At 34.5% G+C, this 15,270-nt stretch overlaps 1 pseudogene; it reads right to left on the bottom strand.

Moving 5' to 3' along the window:
• LOC116631408 overlaps positions 1 to 15,270 on the bottom strand; it is a 117,237-nt pseudogene that overhangs the window by 37,602 nt on the left and 64,365 nt on the right.

The following is a 15,270-nucleotide window of genomic DNA, read 5'->3' as shown; positions in this document are numbered from 1 at the left end:
CCTTCCCTAGTCTAAGAGCTGGCAAGAAGATGATCTGAGGAATCTATGTGATGTAGATCCTTGAGAAGGGACCCAGTGCTTCAACCCCTGGGCTAAATCCCCAGGTTGTAACTAAAAGGGAAGCAATAAAAAAACCAGTCAGCTTTTAGAGGCTAGGGTTGCATACTACCAAGAATAGTGCTTCATTCTGCACATTGTCAGAGAGGAAAATAACAATGAAGATGGAATTGCGCAGGCAGGTCTCACCCCCTTGGGCAGCCTGCAGAGTCCAGCACACCCCACTGCAGTAGAGGAGGCTTCTCTAAATCTTTCCATCTCCTCTGAGGGATAAAAATGCGGGCTAGATTAAAAAGAGCCCCCTAAGTACTCTGGAAAAAGGATAAGGTAAAGGTGGAGTATGTGGAGCTGGCTATCTGAGGACATAGCAGGTCCAAGGTATCAATAATGACTGACGTACACAACTTTGAAGATCCCCCTACTCAGGGATCAGTATAGACGGAGAATAGTTATGAGGCTTCTTGCTCCTTTCCTCCTTGAATTAAAAAACATATGTAAGCCCACACACTCCAGGGAGAAATAAAATATAAATGTGAAGGGAGAGAAATCTGAGAGCCTTGATTGAATAAGGAGTTATGACAAAAGTAACTCAGTTCCAAATGGAATAACATGAGGATTATCTTTCTTTGATGGATAATAGTAACTATCCTGCAATCAATGAGAACTAGGTCACATCATTTGTACTTAAAGAGATGTAAAGATAGGTCTTTCTCTACACACCTGATTCAAAGAAGTGTAAATTTCATGCATATTAGATTTGTAATATGTTGTTAAAAGGTCTGTAAGTGGTTCCATATTCGAGTCAAAACTTCTCCTCCTACATTTAATCGGTATTACCTGAAGGGTTTTTAGTAAAACACAGATTGCTGGACCCCCAGGGTGGAGACTGAGAATTTGCATTTTTTAACAGATTTCCAGGTGATACTGATCCCGCCAGTTTGAACCCTACATTTGAACAACCATCGCCTTATTGTACATAACCATACTGTATGGCTTTTGCTTTAGTCAAAACCTCCGGTGTTTTTGTCATGTCCACTATTTTCTATGTCCTGTTTAACAATCAAACACAAGAAAAATAAACCAATGTCACTTTTATTTTTGCAGTTGCACTGTTGGGTGGCAGTTAAATTAAATCACAGTGTATGGGATGTGCCCAGAAAAATCTAGCCTTCTTTTATGGAACTGTGCTTTCCTAAATTTTTTCTGGTCATTTCTACTTACCCTTCTTAGGTGGAAGGATTCATGCAAGATTAGTATTGATGAAAAGTACAATGTGGGTGATTGTGCCAAATTTTCTACTAATTTATTTGTTTTAGCAAATAAACAATAACTTTGTTGAAATAGTGCAGAACATAGTTGTGTCTGGGATAGAGAAGAGGGTATGTTTGGGTATAGGATAATTTACTCTCGTGTTGGGTAACAAGGTATAGTTGATGCCAAAAAAGGCAGATGTCTGAAAACTATTTGATGGATTGAGTGGTGACATGCTCTTTGAACTATGAATAAGCACTGAAAAAAAAGTCTTAATTATTCCCTTTACCTTCATATCATAGAAAAGTCAACCATTTTTCCAATAGGCTGAATTATACACATTGTGATATACACTTGATTCATTTTCAGAGATGAGGACAGAGGATTCATTGATATACTATTGAAGTAAGAGCAGAGAAACTCCTTCTTGGACTCCTGGGGATTAAAAATCTTGTGTTGTTAACATCCAAACTCCTACTTTGACAATGTGGGTCCAAGTAGTGAATCCAGTTGCCTGAACTAAAAATCTTTTAAAATGTATTAATTTAACAAGCACAAGATTTTCCAGGCATTGTTCTAAGCATGTATGACATATGTTAATCTTCATAACAAACCAGTGAGATGAGAACACATTGCACAGACATTGAAGTATTTTGTCCAGTATCATACAGCTAGTAAGAGGAGTAATTGAGATTAGAATCTGGCATTTGGGTAGGGATTCTTAATGTTGTCAATAAAATTGAGATTTTCTCTCTTTCAAGAATCTATTACCATACCTACCATGAGGCTATTATCAGATGTCTGATCCCCTTAATTAAATAATCATGATGTTTTCTCCTCCTAGATACCTCTGCATAATTTTTTACTCTTCGTGGCCTCTCTCATTTTCCATTTCATTGAATTTTCTAATTTTCTTCCTAACTTACTCACTTTTCTTATGTCTGACTCATGGGTTCCCCTTTTCTTGCTATTTGATAAATGAACGCATTTTCAAAATTAAGACATCAGCCTTCTATTTTTCCTAGTTTACTGTGGCAATCTCACCTATTTCCAGGTTCACCGATTGTATTTTCAAGAAATACCAACATCTCCCATCCCAATGTTCTTTTTTCAGTATGAACCTGTCATTTCACCATCGGGAGGTGGAATTTAATTTCCCAATCTAGACAAGCTTATAACTGCTTTGACCAACAGAGTATGTGGGAAGAAAGCTATATATCTTCCAAGGCTAGGTCAAAAGAGGCTATCAGCTTTAATGTTGTTCTTTTGGAACATCACTCTGAGCAAAGCTAGTTGACATGTAAGAAGTCCAACTATCCTGAAACTACCACTGGGTTTAATATTTCCAGGTATAATATTTTCAGCCTTTTAGCCGTCTCTGCTTATGCATGAAACAGGTGAGCAAACCCATGTTACACCATTCAAATGAACCCAACCACCAATGGAATACCAATGAGTAACCTCAGATAATGAAATGAGAAGCAAAATCTTCCATATTTATCTCAAATAAATTGCTTTCATGTCAAACCCTGCCCATATTTCTGATCTACAGAATCTTTAAAAATAATGATTTAAGTTTAACCCATTAAATTAGAAGTGGTTTATTGTGCAACAATATTAACTTGAATACCCACGTATTCTTTTTTTTTTTTTCCTGGCTTCACATGCCATTTTCCTTTTTTTCAATTTTATTTTATTATGTTATGTTAGTCACCATACAATACATCATTAGTTTTTGATGTAGTGATCCACACGTCATTGTTTTCGTATAACACCCAGTGCTCCATGCGGTATGTGCCCTCCTCAAAAAATTAAAAATACCCACGTATTCTAAAACCCCCATTTTACAGCTAAACTTCTAATAATTTTCATTCCCATCTCATTCTCCTCCTATTATGTTGTTTTTACTTTCAAACCTTGTATTCTAAATAATTACATTAGGCACTGGACACATTAACATCAATAAGATGCAGTCTGTTCCTTCATGTCTTATTTGGAAAATAAATGTTTTATTTGGGAAAAAAGAGCAAATATAACAACATATTGAAATAAGTCAATTTTAAAATTAAACGAAGGTATTTGGGAAGAAATAGGAATCACAATTAATACTCAGTAGAGTCATGATAGGATTATAAGAACAAGCATCACTGCCCACATAATTGAGTTGGAGAAAGTAAACCAACTGCATTGGTGTTGGGATAGGCATTTTGGAGAAAGGACATTCAAATAACAGAGCTAGCATAAATAACATAAACATATAGGTTTGTAGCGAAAATTCCAAGTGGTTTGGTGTTAGAGTTATGAGTTATGTTACTCTAATTCCTAAAGATGTCATAATATAAAATGTCATAATATCAAAATGTCATAATATAAAGATAGAGACAGACAGACAGACAAGAGCATGGACATAATGAATTATTGGACTTCCTTTTATAAATAACTGAGTCTCAGATAAGAGTACAAGAATCATTGAGTACAAGGTCAGTGCTTCTGAAACTATTGGTAATGAAGAATCAGTGTTTTTCCCCCAGTTTGCCATGGATCAGTACTTGTATAAAATACAATAGAAGTGAAGTTGCTAGAAAAGTGAGACTGAAGTGATACATAAACTATAAGCCCTTAATTTTTATTATTAGAGTCAACGGACATAGGATCGCTCTATCAAATTACTATAAAATTTCAAATTTTATATCTTCAATTTAAGTAATTATCTAGTGTAGACATGTAACAAACAATTTCTGGACTGGCATTAGTCCATGGCCCATACTTTTGAGTAACACTGCAATAGGAGATCCAACCAGGTGGCTGGTGAGTGACTAGGCTGTTATTGCAATTGTCCAGTTGAGAAAGACTAATGTATTACCTTGTTTTATTATAACTAGAAGTGTAAAGGGTAGAAATAATATTAGAATTACTAAAGAGTTAAAATGCTTTTATTTTGGATACTCTCAAGCTAAAATCAAGGATGATCTTCAGCTTTGTGTCTTAGACAACAGAATAAAAGTTACCCCTCTAGCTGATTTTTCTGATGGGGAATATTCAAGGACTTTATAGGGAAAATTTAAGTTTCAGAGTTAGGAAATGGTAGGGGATAAGAGCAGGGGTTCTGGATTACTGGCTGGTTTCATACATGATTCACTGGTCATGTGACCTCAGGCATATAATATAGGCTCTTCCTACTCAGCATTCTATTCTATAAGATGGAAATAATAACAATTACAAATATTTAATTTTCTACCTGAATGCTTGATAGCTTCACCTGAGTTCTGTCAGGTCAAAATCGAAATAATAAAATTATCACACACCTCTACAAATTAGGTCTACCTTCTGACAATTATTTTTGGTTATGGCCCCACAATAACCTAAGGAAAAAACCATTCTCAAAATTTAGTTTATTTTTTTAATATTTGATATATTTATAAATGACTAATTCTAGTGATTCTACTACTCAAATAAAATTATCCTTTCTATTTCTATTCCTCGAGTCATTGCTCTAATACATATACTCTCACTTGTGTGTTGTAAGGTTTCCTAATATATACGCAATATATTCTGTCTCAATCTATGGACGGAAATAAGCCACAGGCCCCACAGCTTTCATAGTGGAGGACCCATAGTGTTTATTGTGGACCCCTGCAGCCTGCTCCACAGAGGACACCGGTTGTTTTTACCACTGAGGTAACCAACAGCCGTTGCTGCTACAGACACATGAAGAGGGAGAGCTGCTGTGCACCCCTCAGAAGGAGTGCTGTTGCACTATCCGGGATCACGGCAGCCAGTCTCTCTCCCGACCATGCACAGACCCCACACTGAGAACCATGGCTCTATCACTCTGCTCTACGGCTGCTCAGGCACCTGAGCCACTATATGGGGGGCAAGCCAGTGTCCTGGACCCTGGAGCTGCTTTCTTTCTGTGAGCACCTGTGTGCCAGTTGCCAGGACTGCGGCTGCCTCACAGGCACCGTGCATCAGACACAGTGCTCCTACCACTGCTAGTGCGCCCTCAAGCCAGACCTGCTGCCGTGGGGGACTCTCTCAGCCATGACGTCCCTGTGTGAAAAAAAAGAGATCAAGAGGTCCCCACCAGTCTTTGACAGAGAAGACTCTAAAAACCTTTGCCACCACTACTGATACCCACAGCCTTGGCCACTGAGAATCCCTGCACTCTTCGCTACTGCTGACTTTAGCTAATGGAGCTGCATGACAACTACACCCCCGGGCCTTTGCTGCAGCTGGAATTGCCACCCCCACTCTGCTGGCACTCATCTCACCATGGGTGAAGATCTTTCCCCACCAAAACCAGTATGTAAAGTCTAGAAGAGATAACTGCTCCATCAAATGTAGAGCCATCTACACAAGACTGTAGGAAACACAAATAATCAGGGAGACAGGACACCACCAAATGAACACAATAATTATCTCTAGGTAATCCCATAGGTAAAGCCTATGTGGCTTATAGGATATCATCAGCCAAACAATTTTTGCATTATGAGAATGCCAAAAGGAGAAAAAGAAAGAGGCAGAAAGCATATTTAAAGAAATAATGGCTGAAAACTACCTAAAGCTGGAGAGAGATATTGACATGCAGGTACATGGAGTTTATAGGTCTCCATGCAAATTCAACCCCAAAATGACTACACCAAAACACAAAAAATCAAAGACAAAGGATTTTGAAAACAAAAAGAGAAAAGAAACTCATACAAGGAAACCCATGAAGGCTCTCAGCAGATTTCTCAGTAGCAACCTTGCAGGTCAAGAAAGAGTGGGCTGATACATTCAAAGCACTGAAAGAAAAAACCATCAAACAAGAATACTTAACCCAGTAAAGCTGTCCATCAGAAATATCGGACAGATAAAAACTTCCCCAAACAAAAGCTGAGGGGAGTTCATCACCCCTAGATCTGCCTTACAAGAAATGCTAAAGGGAGTTCTTTATGCTAAAGTAAAGGATTCTGATTAGTAACATGAAAACAAACTGAGTTTTATCTAACACCAAAACCTATGTTGTTAAAAACAATGGTACATTTTTAATATCACATTCTTTGGAATCTAAGACAGTTTATGGTACACCTTTTATGAATCTATTGTGAACATGGGACTATTAAGAAAAGCAAGATATGGGCGCCTGGGTGGCTCAGTTGGTTAAGCAACTGCCTTCGGCTCAGGTCATGATCCTGGAGTCCCGGGATCGAGTCCCACATCGGGCTCCCTGCTCGGCAGTGAGTCTGCTTCTCCCTCTGACCCTCCTCCCTCTCAGCTCTCTGTCTCTCATTCTCTCTCTCTCAAATAAATATATAAAATCTTTAAAAAAAAAAAAAAAAAAAAAAAAAGAAAAGCAAGATATTAAATAGTGTTCAAATAAACATTTATTTTATCAAAAAAATATACTTCCATTTGAATAGCTTTATTTAAGTGGACTGACGTTTTCATGATTACCACTTTATCAATTTTTATAGGTTATATATTTATATAATACCTAGTAACTTAAAAAATAAGGTGTTTAGCTCCATGTTATACCTATAATTTTATCTTCAGTGATTTTTATTTCAAAGTACATACATAATAAGGGGTACTATCTGAGTAGCACAAAGTATACTGCTGCATTATTTTTTAAATGTCAGCTATGTTATATTTGAGAAGTCACCTGCCTCTGTGGTGTTTCCTTTTAACCATGACCCTCCCTTTTTTTACTTGTCATACATTTATAGCATTAAGGTAATAGATGAGTGAGACAGAGCCATTCAACCTGTATTTCATTATAATGGGCATCAGGTAAGAGTTACTAACCGTCAGAGGCTTTAAAACCATTTTCACAAAATTGTGTCAATCATTGTCAAAAGTAAATACATTGAAATAACAAGTGAGAAGCTTGCTAGAGTGTATTCAAGAGATTTCAATAGTGTTTCTCTTTGGTTTCAGAGTATTATATTCCATAGTTTATCTTAAATTATTTGAAAAATCTTTTTTCCAAATTGATATTGTCTAACCTGCATGCATAAAATTAAATTAGGACAAAACACAAAACAAAGTTATTTCTTTAATTACTGAACAAATTCACTATTTCATAATCAAAGTCAGATACTCCGGGGCAGGAATTGCACAGTGTTAATTCATGCTTAGGTGCATTGATGGCTCAGAGCCTTCAGCCTCATGCTTAGCAGCACACTAGGTGTGAAATATTACAACACAATTCACAACCTGTCATGTCTTACGGCTTAATTAGGAATGTTTATGATCTTGTTATTCATACTCTATCAGTAATAGACAACTGAAAAAAAGAGACAAGGGACCATTATATGCAGAATAGTGTCATCATCATCGCATAAACTGAAAGCTCAAACTGTGGCTTAATTCAGTCTGGAATGGTAACTAAAGAAATAATGAAAATAAGTATCATAGGAGAGTAGCACAGCGCAAATACTGTACCCAGGAAAAGAACTGTGAAGCGACATATGCATGCATTATTTGATCTCATTATTGGATACTTGAATATTTGGGGATATTTACTTAGGTTAGAAAGACATGAAGTCTAATCATCCAAGAAAACTGTATATATATATATATATATATATATATGTATATATATAGAAAGACATGAAGTCTAATGATCCAAGAAAACTGTATATATATAATATATATATATGTGTATATATATTATATATATATATATTACATATATACACATATATATATATATAAAAGGAGGAAACTGAATTAAGCCATCAACACAATAGAGGATTTTTGACTTAATGCCTAAACTTAAAAAAGATTTGATTTTATTCTCTGATGATAAAACTTCCAATATTTTCAGTATTTCTTATAGCTAAATGACTACTTAATGATTCCACAACTGTTGGATTCTGTGTTTTTATTCGCATATCTATGTGGTAGTAGATAGATACTTAATAATTCACATCAATTAAGAAATATATTAGAAGAAAGTTCATTTTAAGACTGTTAGTGTAAGGGCGCCTGGGTGGCTCAGTCCTTAAGCGTCTGCCTTCAGCTCAGGTCATGATCCCAGGGTCCTGGGATTGAGCCCCGCATCGGGCTCCCTGCTCCGCAGGAAGCCTGCTTCTCCCTCTCCCACTCCCCTGCTTGTGTTCCCTCTCTCGCTATGTCTCTCTGTCAAATAAATAAATAAACTCTTAAAAAAAAAAAGTGTAAAAAGCACTTACAGAATGATCTAAGAGTTATGATAGATCAAGAAAGATCTTGGGCATGAGGATTAGTAAAATAGGATTAAACAATCTATAGAAAGGAATCAGACCTGATCACATATAAATGTCCAATTTTACCTATAACATCTACTGTGGATTTAACTTTTTTTTTTTCATGTACTCAGGGCAAATAGATCTTTATATTTGTGTGTTTGTATTGGTCAAAATGTGAGTATCTACTACAGGCTGCAGTGCAGAGTAGTTGAAATCACTACTAAAAAAAGTTTCTTGTGATTTTGTATGAACCTCCGTTTTATCCATTAGCTCAAGAGTTCAATTGTTTTTTCATAGCCAAGAAGGGTCAAATATTATTTATTATTGTAGCTGGACATGATTTAAAATCAGATTGCTCTGAAATCCTTTGTGAAAGTAGGAAAGGCAACATTTGCTTGACACTTTCTACTCAAACTGCATTGAATTTCCTTAAAACATTTAGAAAATGATTGCATTGATTTTAACAACAACAAAGAAACTGTTAGTAAGAAACTGATTGTTTCATAAATATATTCAAATAAACTGGTATTCACTGAAACATCTAGTTCTAAAACTGACTGACTTGATTTAGCTGTTAACCGTTACTCATCCATCCATTCATTCAACAAATATTTAGTGAGCACCGTGTAAGAGGCAGCACTGTAATACACTCCTTGTATAGTGGTGAATAAAACCACCATTCTCCCTTATATTGAACAAAATTTCACCCCCATAGGTCTTTAGCCCACTTCTTTCCAATATTAAAAATGAGGGTTTTCTCATTTTTTAATACTGAAACTATTTCATATCATCTGTGGAGTAATGTAGGTACACTTTGTATCTCAATGAATTTAATCTCTAATTGTATTTCATCATAAGCCCTATGGGTGAACCATTTTCACATAGAAAAATAAGAATAAAAAGAAAAGAAAAATAAGATTGGTGGACATATTTTCTCTAAACTTTATATCAATATTTCCTTTTGTTGGGTTAAACAATGTTAAAGCAATTATCCAGGAAATTTGGGCAAAAAAAAAAAAAATAACCGTTCTTTTATATGTGAAAAATTGAGAATAGTTAAAACATTAAAACATCTTTGAATGAATCAATGAAAATGTTCCTCTCTATTGATGAAACATATTTGGTAATTTTTCAACCTTTTACATTACTGCACTGGTAAATTGCATCATGTGTTAAGTGATAAAATAAAGGACATATGTAGTATTGATAGAAACATACTGCACAAGAGGAAACCGCATTCTTGCCTTCAGTAATTCAATTACTTTTAAACTTCAAGGAGAACTAATGGGAGAGTACAGATGATTTTGGTTATTTCAAAGATAAAGATACATATAATTGTTTTAAGGTAAAGACAAATATATTAATTACAACTAGTGTCAAAGGGAAAAAAGAGCAGTACCCCCAATTCTTCATTGCATCATCAGCTTATCTGTAGGCATCAATAAGATCATCCAAAAATTGATCTCTCAAATTAATAATATATAAGACATGCCTCTTAACAACCTCTTGTCACATTAAACTCAATGAGTCAATTACAGCATAATGTGATCTGATTATAGTCAGTTCCTTATTGATTTAAAAATGCATTTAAATGGATTTGAAATAAAATTAAAATGGTTTTATAGTTGGAACATCATGTTTTGTTTTTTTGTTTCTTTTCCATAATGATGCTTTCTTCTTTGCATATATAAATTTTCCCATATCATTATGAAAGTAATATAAATTTTCATGATTTAGTGTTTATGGGGAATAATAAAATAGAGGATTTAAATTATTATTTTATGAATTTATTTAAGACTGGCAATCAATCCTGAAGTAATCTATATTACTTCAAAATTCTCCCTAATACAGGTTTATTTTAATACTTTTTAAAAGAGTTTAATCTCAATCCTTTATTTTACTTTATTTACAAGTTCCACTATACTATACTCTTATAAGTGCCTTTTAAAACTGCTATTTTGTATAAGGAGAATTCATGCAATCATCCTTCCAATACATACCTTTACATGTTAATTTGTTAGTCTTACATGAAGAAAAGTAATTCACATACCAATATACAAAGATCATTATTATTTTATAAGAAATATTTTATATTACAAAGTTTATTTCAATAAATATTATTACTGGACCACAATTTTTTTATCTTCATATTTAGAGGCCAATTGAAACAACAGACACAGGGATTTTTAGCACAGTATGAAGAGAATTAATTATGCATCTCCAATTAAGGCCAATTAGAGTTGTACTTCCACTCCCTTGCACACCATGCAAAAACTCTACCCAAAGTGTCTAATAAACATAGAAAGTTCATTAACATTAAGTTTGGCTTCCATGTCTATTATCATCTCCTGTGGTGTTGTGTAGATTACTAAAATGTAGTGGAAATTATCTATTAGAGATGATAACATCTAATACCATCATTTGTAGGGACTTTACATATGAAACTATTCATGAACACCTTAACGTGAGTAATATTTCTAGGATTTTGCAAAAATTTCAGGAAGTTTTAGGTTGAATGGTTTGAGAAAAGAGAATTTTAAAAATCCATTACCCTAAAGGTTTAATTCAGGAAATAATTACTATGCAGTACTAAAATGAGTCTTAAAAGCTCTCCATAGTTCTTTGAAGAATTACAAATTGTGTTTCTTTTGGCAAATATTATATGTACGGAGATAGAATATCTTATTACTTCACATTTTCAGTGGTTTTCTTCTATAACACAGGTATAAAAATATGTTTTATATTGAAGAGCCCTGTGAACCTGTGCAAATTTGATTCAAAATAAGAGCTATGAGAATTAGTCAGCCAATAAGCATGAGCCTTAGTGTTAATTTCTTATATGGTTTAAAAAATAGTCCATAAACATCTGTTTAAAGCTATCTATATGCAGCTTTTATAAAATATTCTTTATATTTTGAGGCAATCAAGATACTAATCCGAACATGACATTTTACACCAAAATTGAAATTTGTATTTGGAAAACTCACTTGTTTCATACAGAAATAGCTTTTGGGTTGATATATAGATACTATATTCAGGTGCAGATAAAATTTTAACTAAATTCTTAATCAGAATTAAAAAGACCAAATAAATGTCAACAGATCTGGAAAATACTACTGAGTTCAACTTTGGGCTATTACAAACATGTAATAATGTTAAGATACACACAAACATAGACAGTTGAATTGCACCAATGCAATTCAATGGAGAATGGCAAGTCTTCAACAAATGTATTAGAATAGCTGGATATCTTTTAAGAAAAACAGTGTATGTAAAGAAAAACAATGTACTTTAACTCATACATCAAACCATTAAAAAAAAATTAGTTTTGAATGGATTAAACACTTATCCATAGTGCCCTTATAAAAATTTTTTTAAAAGATAAATAGAACTTCATAAAAAATAAAACCCATTTATCAGAATTTACCATTAAGAACATAAAAATGAAAGCTGTAGATCGGAAGTATTTAATACATGTATATATATATATATATATATGTATATATATATATATATGTATATATATATATATATATGGAAGTATTTAACACGTGTATATATATAACATATATGTATATGTGCATGTGTGTGTATCTGAAAAATGATATATAAAAGATCTCTACAAATCAATAAGATAAATAGCACAGTTTTTTTAATATGCAAAATACAGCCAGACACTTTGTAAAGGAGTATATACCAATAACCAGTAGGCACGTGAAAAGTTACTCAACATTGTTTCTCATCAGGGAAGTGTAAAATAAAACCACAGTGAGATACCCACTAGGATGGCTATAATTAAAAAGCCAAAATGTTGGAGATGATGAAGAGTAACTAAAACTCTCATACTTCGCTGGGAGGAGTATAAAATGGTAGAGCCACTTTGGCAATCTAGTTGACAGTTTCTTTAAAATCTAAATGTATGCCATATGCCTATTTTATAATATTCCGTGTGATCTATTCATTACACTTTTAGATATTTACCCAACATATGTTCATAAAGAGACTTATACATGAATATTTAATGCAGTTTTATTCATAAAAACTAAAAACTGAAAAAAATACAGGTATTTATCAACAGAAGAATGGGTAACAAATTGTACAAATAAATTCAATGAAATTCTACTCAGCAATTAATAGCAAAATATAATTTACACAACAATATGGATGACTTTTGGGAACATTATTTTGAGAAGAAGCAGTAGGCTACAAAAAACCCAATGGACTTCAAGAACAGGAAAAACTAGGGGCTCCTGGGTGCCTCAGTCAGTTAAGCGTCTATTGATTTCAGCTCAGGTCATGATTTCTGGGTCCTGAGATCAAGCCCTATGTGGGGTTCCACGTTCAGTGGAGTCAGCTTGAGATTCTCTCTCTAGGCCGCCCTCCTGCTTCTGCTTGCATTCTCTCTCTCTCAAATAAATAAATCTTAAAAAAAAAAAAGAACAGGCAAAACTAATTTATGAGGAAGGAAACAAGAACAATTATTGATAATGTTCACAGTAGGGGCTGGTTGAAAAAGATACAAGAGAAATTGCCAAAGTGATAGAACTTGTCTGTATTTTGGGGGGGATATGGTAGGTATATGTTGGTGAAAGCTCACAAATTAGTACATTTAAGAACTGTGCACCTTACTCAAGTAATCATATATCAACAATAGAGAGATATGTAAGATAGATGTCATTTTATATTATTTGCTTGTATAGTTTCGTATGTAGGTGTTAAGAACTATAAAAATTTTGAGATTTCAGCCTATCTGTAACTGGACAAGTTTGCCTACCGCTGTTTTATGGATGGTGGCAGAAGAAGCGAGATTTCTAGGTTCGAGTCAAATTCCCAAATTACTTATGGTACAAGAGGCAGGATGACCTGTATGTCCGCATCAGTACCCTTTGCTCCCCAAGTCCCGTAGAAGGGATGTGGAGGGGCCCAGGTAGATGCTGCAAGTACACCACCGGTTTGTATCAGAGCTAAGGAACCATAATAAGCCTGGGAAACGCTCAAGTTTCTAAGCAGGCTGCTAGCAAACCTGCCCCAACATTACCCTGCAGAGGCAATTTATTATTTTATTAAGGAAATGTATCTATTCTTTACCCTGAAGAGAGACAGGATATCTATCTTCCAAGGCTGTTCTCTGGCGTTGGTGGTATAGTGGTGAGCATAGCTGCCTTCCAAGGCTGTTCTCTACACAAACATGCTTGAAATGATATCTGGAAAATGGTGATTTTATTTATGAAGAAAGTCCATGGAGAATTGTCTCCCAACATGTGGACATTTTTATTTAAAGATTATTTGGGGGAAAATACTAAATCTATTAAAAGGTTTTGTTTTGTTTTAACCTGTGTGTGTGTGTGTGTGTGTGTGTAAATATGTAATATTATGTCAGTTTATCTATCCATACACATTTCTGCAGGAAATAATGTAAAAAAACACCAGTACTCTCTGTTTTTAGGGATTAAAAAAGAATAAGCTTTTTTTTTAAAAGATTTTATTTGTTTGAGAGAGAGAAGCACACCCTCTGCTGAGCTGGGAGCCCGAGGTGGGCGGGGGGGTCTCCTTGCAGGGCTCGATCCCAGGACCCTGAGATCATGACCTAAGCTGAAGTCAGATGGTTAACCAACCGAGCCGCCCCGGAACCCCAAAAGCATAAGCCTTCTTTTCGATTTCATAGACGTTTAAAAATGTTAAGGTCAACAATGATAAATATTATTCTGGAAAAATCAACTTTGCTCAATATTGGATTTTTTGCTCGTGGCTTTTATGGTTTAATATTTTTCCTTTACTTTTCTGCATTCTCAGAAATCAAAGAGGATGTAGTTTGGGGGCTTTTTTTCTCTTCTCATTCTAAGAATGATGGATGTATTTTGAGCTTCCTGGTACTCTCCTGTTTACTGAGGGAATGCCAGTGCACTGTCTTTAGAGGTAAAACGTATATGATAGAGTAAGTTCTTGTTGAAAAAGAAAAGTTTCAGTCAGGAAAACATTTATCTCTTTTTTGAGAAATGAAATAAAAACATCTTGATTATAGCAATGGGCATGAAAGTTCAACACTAAAATAACACTTGATTTTTTGGGCCTTATCTTTTATTATTCTTACAGTAGCAAGCTACAGAACAAAAGAGGAAATTCATAAGAAAGAAGGAAAAAAATAAGGTATTTCCATTCTTGGTGAGAATTTATGAATCTATTTCTCTATAAAAGAAATATCAAACTAACAGTGAAAAACTCGACATCCTAAGAGCTGCTGAATTGATGTACATTTTTATAATTTTTACATCCTTTTGTCAATCATGATGTTTAAAAATCGCCTTCCTAAAAAATACACTTTAATATTTTATAGCTTGTTTTTTAAGAGTGCATCATTCTAAACAATTGAGAAAAATTTACAGACAGAGAAACAAGAACAAAAGCACCTTATTTTGGTGAGAGAAATAGATTATAAAATAAGTCCTATTTATCTGTAAATTAAATGACTCCTCATCAACTCACTAGCACCAAAATGAAAATTGAAGCTATTTTATGAAAAAAGAAAAACAGGAAACAACAAATAATGTAATACATGCTGTGATGCACACACACGTGGCATGGAACATCTTTCAGGTTTTGGATATAAAAAGGAGTGTCTTTTCTTGGGATGCCTGGGTGGCTTAGTCGGTTAAGCGTCTGCCTTTGGCTCAGGTCGTGATCCCAGGGTCCTGGGATTGAATCCCGCATCCCGCATCTGGCTCCTTGCTCAGCAGGGAGTCTGCTTCTC

This window comes from Phoca vitulina, unplaced genomic scaffold (genome assembly GCF_004348235.1).
Source record: "Phoca vitulina isolate PV1807 unplaced genomic scaffold, GSC_HSeal_1.0 scaffold5, whole genome shotgun sequence".
Taxonomy (NCBI): domain Eukaryota; kingdom Metazoa; phylum Chordata; class Mammalia; order Carnivora; family Phocidae; genus Phoca; species Phoca vitulina.
Note: the sequence above shows the minus strand (reverse complement) of the source record. Positions and strands in the feature narration are given on the sequence as shown.